Raw genomic sequence first — 9009 nt, 5'->3', positions numbered from 1 at the left:
TATGCGGATGATACCACTTTAATGGCAGAAGGTGAAGTGGAACTCAAGAGACTTCAGAAGCGCGTAAAAGAAGAGAGTGAGAAGTCTGGGCTTAAACTGAACATTAAAAAGACAAAGATAATGGCGTCTTGCCCTATCAATTCCTGGAGCATCAATGGACAAGAAGTGGAAGCTGTGACAGATTTTCTCTTCTTGGGCTCCAAGATTACCTCGGAAGGTGGCTGCAGCCGTGAAATTAAGAGACGCCTGCTCCTGGTTAAAGAGAGCAATGGTTAGCCTTAACCGCCTAGTAAAGAGCAGAGGCATTAGTCTGCCAGCCAAGATCCGTATAACTCGTGCTATGGTCTTTCCAGTCGTGATGTATGGATGCGAGAGTTGGACTGTGAAAAAGGCTGACCGCCGAAGAATTGGCGCGTTTGAATTGTGGTGCTGGCGAAGACTCTTGAGAGTTCCTTGGACTGCTAGAAGATCAAATCAGTCGATATTGTCGACCATAAACCCTGACTGCTCATTGGAGGGTAAAATTCTAAAGTTAAAGCTCACCTACTTTGGTCATCTGATGAGAAGAGAGGAGTCGCTGGAGAAAGATTTTATGTTGGGCAAGATTGCGGGTCGCCGGAGAAGGGGCAGGCAGCAAACGCGATGGTTAGATGGCATCATCGAGGCACTGCAGATGACGTTATGTGATGTTAGGAAGATAGTGAGAGACCGGAAAGCGTGGCGTGACATGGTCCATAGTGTCACGAATAGTCGCACACGACTGAACGACTGAACTGAACTGAACTGTAGTTTAGTAGTTGTCTCTGTGCAGCACAAGCAATTTGTATATTTGAGAGAAACACACATCTGACATTTTACTGTGTACCTGTAGTCTCGTGGATTAAATGAAAAAAAAATGCTTCATGAAACACTAAACGCCCTAGCCATTTGAAGCTGCCCGTGCGTGTTGTTAGCCAGAGAAGCTTTCTACTTGGTATACCCCCCGAACCGGCCTCCGTGGCGCAATCGGCTAGCGCATTCGGCTGGTAACCGAAAGGTTGGAGGATCGAGTCCTCCCGGTGGCGGCGTTTTTTGTTTGTGGCTGTAGTGTAGTAGTTGTCTCTGTGCAGCACAAGCAATTTGTATAATTGAGAGAAACACACACATCTGACATTTTACTTTGTAGCTGTAGTCTCGTGGACTAAATGAAAAAAAATGCTTCATGAAACACTATACACCCTAGCCATTTGTAGCTGCCCGAGCGTTTTGTTAGCTAGAGAAGCTTTCTTCTTGGCACACCCCCCGACCCGGCCGCCGTGGCGCAATCGGCTAGGCGTTCGGCTGTTAACTGAAAGGTTGGAGGATCGAGTCCTCCCGGTGGCGGCGTTTTTTGTTTGTGGCTGTAGTGTAGTAGTTGTCTCTGTGGAGCACAAGCAATTTGTATAATTGAGAGAAACACACACATCTGACATTTTACTTTGTAGCTGTAGTCTCGTGGAATAAATGAAAAAAAATGCTTCATGAAACACTATACACCCTAGCCATTTGTAGCTGCCCGAGCGTTTTGATAGCTAGAGAAGCTTTCTTCTTGGCACACCCCCCGACCCGGCCTCCGTGGCGCAATCGGCTAGTGCGTTAGGCTGGTAACCGAAAGGTTGGAGGATCGAGTCCTCCCGGTGGCGGCGTTTTTTGGTTGTTGATGTAGTGTAGTAGTTGTCTCTGTGCAGCACAAGCAATTTGTATAATTGAGAGAAACACACACATCTGACATTTTACTCTGTAGCTGTAGTTTTGTGGATTAAATGCAAAAAATGATTCATGAAACACTATACACCCTAGCCATTTGTAGCTGCCCGAGCGTTTTGTTAGCTAGAGAAGCTTTCTTCTTGGCACACCCCCCGACCCGGCCTCCGTGGTGCAATCGGCTAGTGCGTTAGGCTGGTAACCGAAAGGTTGGAGGATCGAGTCCTCCCGGTGGCGGCGTTTTTTGTTTGTGGCTGTAGTTTAGTAGTTGTCTCTGTGGAGCACAAGCAATTTGTATAATTGAGAGAAACACACACAACTGACATTTTACTTTGTAGCGGTAGTCTCGTGGATTAAATGTAAAAAATGCTTCATGAAACACAAAACGCCCTAGCCATTTGAAGCTTCCCGAGCGGGTTGTTAGCTAGAGAAGCTTTCTTCTTGGCATACCCCGCAACCCGGCCTCCGTGGCGCAATCGGCTAGCGTGTTCGGCTGTTAACCGAAAGGTTGGAGGATGGAGTCCTTCCGGTGGCGGAATTTTTTTGATTGTGGCTATAGAGCAATAGTTGTCACTGTGCTGCACAAGCAATTTGGTTAATTGGGAGAAACACACACATCTGACATTTTACTTTGCTGCAGTAGTCTCGTGGATTAAATGAAAAAAATGCTTCATGAAACACTAAACACCCTAGCCATTTGAAGCTGCCCGAGCGTGTTGTTAGCTAGAGAAGCTTTCTTCTTGGCACACCCCCCCCACCCCGCCTCCGTGGCGCAATCGGCTAGCGCGTTCGGCTGTTAACCGAAAGTTTGGAGGCTCGGGTCCTCCCGGTGGCGGCATTTTTTGGTCCTAACTGTAGTGTAGTAGTTGTCACTTTACAGCACAAGCAAGTGTGGTTAATTGAGAGAAATGCACGCATCTGACATTTTACTTTGTAGCTGTAGTCTCGTGGATTAACTGAAAAAAAAATGCTTCATGAAGCACTCTAGCCATTTGTAGCTGCCCGAGCGTGTTGTTAGCGAGAGAAGCTTTCTTCTTGGCACACCCCCCGACGCGGCCTCCGTGGCGCAATCGGCTAGTGCGTTCGGCTGTTTACCGAAAGGTTGAAGGATCGAGTTCTCCCGGTGGCTGCGTTTTTTGGTTGTGGCTGTTGTTTAGGGAAGATTGCAGGAAAACGTATCAACAACCTTAGATATGTGGATGATACCACTTTAATGGCAGAAAGTGAAGTGGAACTCAAGAGACTTCTGATGCGCGTACAAGAAGAGAGTGAGAAGTTTGGGCTTAAACTGAACATTAAAAAGACAAAGATCATGGCGTCTTGCCCTATAGAGTCCTGGAGCATCAATGGACAAGAAGTGGAAGCTGTGACAGATTTTCTCTTCTTGGGCTCCAAGATTACCTCGGAAGGTGGCTGCAGCCGTGAAAATAGGAGACGCCTGCTTCTGGGAAAGAAAGCAATGGTTAGCCTTAACCGCCTAGTAAAGAGCAGAGGCATTAGTCTGCCAGCCAAGATCCGTATAACTCGTGCTATGGTCTTTTAAGTTGTGATGTATGGATGCGAGAGTTGGACTGTGAAAAATGCTGACCGCCGAAGAATTGATGCGTTTGAATTGTGGTGCTGGCGAAGACTCTTGAGTGTTCCTTGGACTGCTAGAAGATCAAATCAGTCGACATTGTCGACCATAAACCCTGCTGCTCATTGGAGGGTCAAATTCTAAAGTTAAAGCTCAGCTACTTTGGTCATCTGATGAGAAGAGAGGAGTCGCTGGAGAAAGATTTGATGTTGGGAAAGGTTGCGGGTCGCCGGAGAAGGGGTAGGCAGTGAACGCGATGGTAAGATGGCATCCTCGAGGCACTGCAGATGACGTTATGTGATGTTAGGAAGATAGTGAGAGAACGGAAAGCGTGGCCTGACATGGTCCATAGGGTCACGAAGATTCGCACACGACTGAACGACTGAACTGAACTGTAGTTTAGTAGTTGTCTCTGTGCAGCGCAAGCAATTTGTATATTTGAGAGAAACACACACATCTGACATTTTACTGTGTAGCTGTAGTCTCGTGGATTAAATGAAAAAAAAAAATGCTTCATGAAACACTAAACGCCCTAGCCATTTGAAGCTGCCCGAGCGTGTTGTTAGCCAGAGAAGCTTTCTACTTGGCATACCCCCGACCCGGCCTCCGTGGCGCAATCGGCTAGCGCGTTCGGCTGGTAATGGAAAAATTGGAGGATCGAGTCCTCCCGGTGGCGGCGTTTTTTTGCTTGTGGCTGTAGTTTAGTAGTTGTCTCTGTGGAGCACAAGCAATTTGTATAATTGAGAGAAACACACACATCTGACATTTTACTTTGTAGCTGTAGTCTCGTGGTACACCCTAGCCATTTGTAGCTGCCCGAGCGTGTTGCTAGCTAGAGAAGCTTTCTTCATGGCATACCCCCCGACCCGGCCTCCGTGGCGCAATCGACAAGGCGTTCGGCTGTTAACCGAAAGGTTGGAGGATCGAGTCCTCCCGGTGGCGGCGTTTTTTTTGCTTGTGGCTGTAGTTTAGTAGTTGTCTCTGTGGAGCACAAGCAATTTGTATAATTGAGAGAAACACACACATCTGACATTTTACTTTGTAGCGGTAGTCTCGTGGATTAAATGTAAAAAATGCTTCATGAAACACTATACACCCTAGCCATTTGTAGCTGCCCGAGCGTGTTGTTAGCTAGAGAAGCTTACTTCTTGGCATACCCCCCGACCCCGCCTCCGTGGCGCAATCGGCTAGCGCGTTCGGCTGTTAAGCGAAAGGATGGAGGATCGAGTCCTCCCGTTGGCGGCATTTTTTGGTTGTTGCTGTAGTGTAGTAGTTGTCTCTGTGCAGCACAAGCAATTTGTATAATTGAGAGAAACACACACATCTGACATTTTACTTTGTAGCGGTAGTCTCGTGGATTAAATGTAAAAAATGCTTCATGAAACACTATACACCCTAGCCATTTGTAGCTGCCCGAGCGTGTTGTTAGCTAGAGAAGCTTTCTTCTTGGCATACCCCCCGACCCCGCCTCCGTGGCGCAATCGGCTAGCGCGTTCGGCTGTTAAGCGAAAGGATGGAGGATCGAGTCCTCCCGGTGGCGGCATTTTTTGGTTGTGGCTGTAGTGTAGTAGTTGTCACTGTGCCGCATATGCAATTTGGTTATTAAGAGAAACACACACATCTGACATTTTACTTTGCTGCTGTAGTCTTGCGGATTAAAAGAAAAAAATGCTTCAATGAAACACTAAATACCCTAGCCATTTGAAGCTGCCCGAGCGTGTTGTTAGCTAGAGAAGCTTTCTTCTTGGCATACCCCGCATCCCGGCCTCCGTGGCGCAATCGGCTAGCGCGTTCGGCTGTTAACCGAAAGGTTGGAGGAACCAGTCCTCCCGGTGGCTGCGTTTTTTTGGTTGTGGCTGTTGTTTAGTGAAGATTGCAGGAAAACGTATCAACAACCTTAGGTATGCGGATGAAACCACTTTAATGGCAGAAAGTGAAGTGGAACTCAAGAGACTTCTGATGCGCGTACAAGAAGAGAGTGAGAAGTTTGGGCTTAAACTGAACATTAAAAAGACAAAGATCATGGCGTCTTGCCCTATCAAGTCCTGGAGCATCAATGGACAAGAAGTAGAAGCTGTGACAGATTTTCTCTTCTTGGGCTCAAAGATTACCTCGAAGGTGCCCACAGCCTGAAATTAGGAGACGCCTGCTTCTGGGAAAGAGAGCAATGGTTGGCCTTAACCGCCTAGAAAAGAGCACATGCATTAGTCTGCCAGCCAAGATCCGTATAACTCGTGCTATGGCCTTTCCAGTTGTGATGTATGGATGCGAGAGTTGGACCGTTAAAAAGGCTGACCGCCGAAGAATTGATGCGTTTGAATTGTGGTGCTGGTGAAAAATCTTGAGAGTTGTTTGGACTGCTGGAAGATCAAATCAATCGATATTGTCGACCATAAACCCTGACTGCTCATTGGAGGGTCAAATTCTAAAGTTAAAGCTCAGCTACTTTGGTCATCTGATGAGAAGAGAGGAGTCGCTGGAGAAAGATGTGATGTTGGGAAAGGTTGCGGGTCGCCGGAGATGGGGTAGGCAGCGAACGCGATGGTTAGATGGCATCCCCGAGGCACTGCGGATGACGTTATGTGATGTTAGGAAGATAGTGCGAGACCGGAATGTGTGGCGTGACATGGTCCATAGGGTCACGAAGAGTCGCACACGACTGAACGACTGAACTGAACTGAACTGTAGTATAGTAGTTGTCACTATGCAGCACAAGCAATGTGGTTAATTGAGAGAAACACACACATCTGACATTTTACTGTGTAGCTGTAGTCTCTTGGATTAAATGAAAAAAATGCTTCATGAAACACTTAATGCCCTAGCCATTTGAAGCTGCCCGAGCGAGTTGTTAGCTAGAGAAGCTTTCTTTTTGGTATACCCCCTGACCCACCTCCGTGGCGCAATCGGCTAGGGCGTTCGGCTGTTAACCGAAAGGTTGGAGCATCGAGTCCTCCCGGTGGCGGCATTTTTTGGTTGTTGCTGTAGTGTAGTAGTTGTCACTGTGCAGCACAAGCAATTTGGTTAATTGAGAGAAACACACACATCTGACATTTTACTTTGTTGCTGTAGTCTCGTGGAATAAATGCAAAAAATGCTTCCTCAAACACTAAACACCCTAGCCATTTGAAGCTGCCCGAGCGTGTTGTTAGTTAAAGAAGCTTTCTTCTTGGCGTACCCCCGGACCCGGCCTCCGTGGCGCAATCGGCTAGCGCGTTCGGCTGTTAACCGAAAGGTTGGAGGAACCAGTCCTCCCGGTGGCTGCGTTTTTTGGTTGTGGCTGTTGTTTAGTCAAGATTGCAGGAAAACGTATCAACAACCTTAAATATGCGGATGATACCACTTTAATGGCAGAAAGTGAAGTGGAACTCAAGAGACTTCTGATGCGCGTACAAGAAGAGAGTGAGAAGTTTGGGCTTAAACTGAACATTAAAAAGACAAACATCATGGCGTCTTGCCGTATCATGTCCTGGAGCATCAATGGCCAAGAAGATGAAGTTGTGACAGATTTTCTCTTCTTGGGCTCCAAGATTACCTCGGAAGGTGGCTGCAGCCGTGCAATTAGGAGACGCCTGCTTCTGGGAAAGAGAGCAATGGTTAGCTTTAACCGCCTAGTAAAGAGCAGAGGCATTAGTCTGCCAGCCAAAATCCGTATAACTCGTGCTATGGTCTTTCCAGTTGTGATGTATGGATGCGAGAGTTGGACTGTGAAAAAGGCTGACCGCCGAAGAATTGGCGCGTTTGAATTGTGGTGCTGGTGAAAAATCTTGAGAGTTGTTTGGACTGCTGGAAGATCAAATCAATCGATATTGTCGACCATAAACCCTGACTGCTCATTGGAGGGTCAAATTCTAATGTTAAAGCTCAGGTACTTTGGTCATCTGATGAGAAGAGAGGAGTCGCTGGAGAAAGATGTGATGTTGGGAAAGGTTGCGGGTCGCCGGAGATGGGGTAGGCAGCGATCGCGATGGTTAGATGGCATCCCCGAGGCACTGCAGATGACGTTATGTGATGTTAGGAAGATAGTGCGAGACCGGAATGTGTGGCGTGACATGGTCCATAGGGTCACGAAGAGTCGCACACGACTGAACGACTGAACTGAACTGAACTGTAGTTTAGTAGTTGTCTCTGTGCAGCGCAAGCAATTTGTATATTTGAGAGAAACACACACATCTGACATTTTACTGTGTAGCTGTAGTCTCGTGGATTAAATGAAAAAAATGCTTCATGAAACACTTAATGCCCTAGCCATTTGAAGCTGCCCGTGCGTGTTGTTAGCCAGAGAAGCTTTCTACTTGGCATACCCCCCGACCCGGCCTCCGTGGCGCAATCGGCTAGCGCGTTCGGTTGTTAACCGAAAAATTGGTGGATCGAGTCCTCCCGGTGGCGGCATTTTTTGGTTGTGGCTGTAGTGTAGTAGTTGTCACTGTGCAGCACAAGCAATTTGGTTAATCGAGAGAAACACACACATCTGACATTTTTACTGTGTTGCTGTAGACTCGTGGATTAAACGAAAAAAATGCTTCATGAAACAATAAACGCCCTAGCCATTTGAAGCTGCCCGAGCGTGTTGTTAGCTAGAGCAGCTTTCTTTTCGGTATACCCCCTGACCCACCTCCGTGGCGCAATCGGCTAGGGCGTTCGGCTGTTAACCGAAAGGTTGGAGCATCGAGTCCTCCCGGTGGCGGCATTTTTTGGTTGTGGCTGTGGTGTAGTAGTTGTCACTATGCAGCACAAGCAATTTGGTTAATTGAGAGAAACACACACATCTGACATTTTTACTGTGTTGCTGTAGACTCGTGGATTGAACGAAAAAAATGCTTCATGAAACAATAAACGCCCTAGCCATTTGAAGCTGCCCGAGCGTGTTGTTAGCTAGAGCAGCTTTCTTTTCGGTATACCCCCTGACCCACCTCCGTGGCGCAATCGGCTAGGGCGTTCGGCTGTTAACCGAAAGGTTGGAGCATCGAGTCCTCCCGGTGGCGGCATTTTTTGGTTGTGGCTGTAGTGTAGTAGTTGTCAATGTGCAGCACAAGCAATTTCGTTAATCGAGAGAAACACACACATCTGACATTTTTACTGTGTTGCTGTAGACTCGTGGATTAAACGAAAAAAATGCTTCATGAAACAATAAACGCCCTAGCCATTTGAAGCTGCCCGAGCGTGTTGTTAGCTAGAGCAGCTTTCTTTTCGGTATACCCCCTGACCCACCTCCGTGGCGCAATCGGCTAGGGCGTTCGGCTGTTAACCGAAAGGTTGGAGCATCGAGTCCTCCCGGTGGCGGCATTTTTTGGTTGTGGCTGTGGTGTAGTAGTTGTCACTATGCAGCACAAGCAATTTGGTTAATTGAGAGAAACACACACATCTGACATTTTTACTGTGTTGCTGTAGACTCGTGGATTAAACGAAAAAAATGCTTCATGAAACAATAAACGCCCTAGCCATTTGAAGCTGCCCGAGCGTGTTGTTAGCTAGAGCAGCTTTCTTTTCGGTATACCCCCTGACCCACCTCCGTGGCGCAATCGGCTAGGGCGTTCGGCTGTTGACCGAAAGGTTGGAGCATCGAGTCCTCCCGGTGGCGGCATTTTTTGGTTGTGGCTGTGGTGTAGTAGTTGTCACTATGCAGCACAAGCAATTTGGTTAATTGAGAGAAACACACACATCTGACATTTTTACTGTGTTGCTGTAGACTCGTGGATTAAACGAAAAAAATG

At 47.4% G+C, this 9009-nt stretch overlaps 1 non-coding gene across 1 annotated transcript; it reads left to right on the top strand.

Moving 5' to 3' along the window:
* The first annotated feature begins 990 nt into the window (after nt 1–990).
* On the top strand, nt 991–1064 carry TRNAT-GGU (transfer RNA threonine (anticodon GGU)). Its single transcript has one exon. It is a non-coding gene; the product is annotated as a tRNA-Thr (tRNA).
* Nucleotides 1065–9009: the final 7945 nt, after the last annotated feature.

This window comes from Amblyomma maculatum, chromosome 7 (assembly GCF_055883805.1).
Source record: "Amblyomma maculatum isolate TAMU_Amacu chromosome 7, ASM5588380v1, whole genome shotgun sequence".
NCBI classification, from domain to species: domain Eukaryota; kingdom Metazoa; phylum Arthropoda; class Arachnida; order Ixodida; family Ixodidae; genus Amblyomma; species Amblyomma maculatum.
The sequence above is the reverse complement of the archived record's forward strand: the minus strand, read 5'-3'. Positions and strand labels throughout refer to the sequence as shown.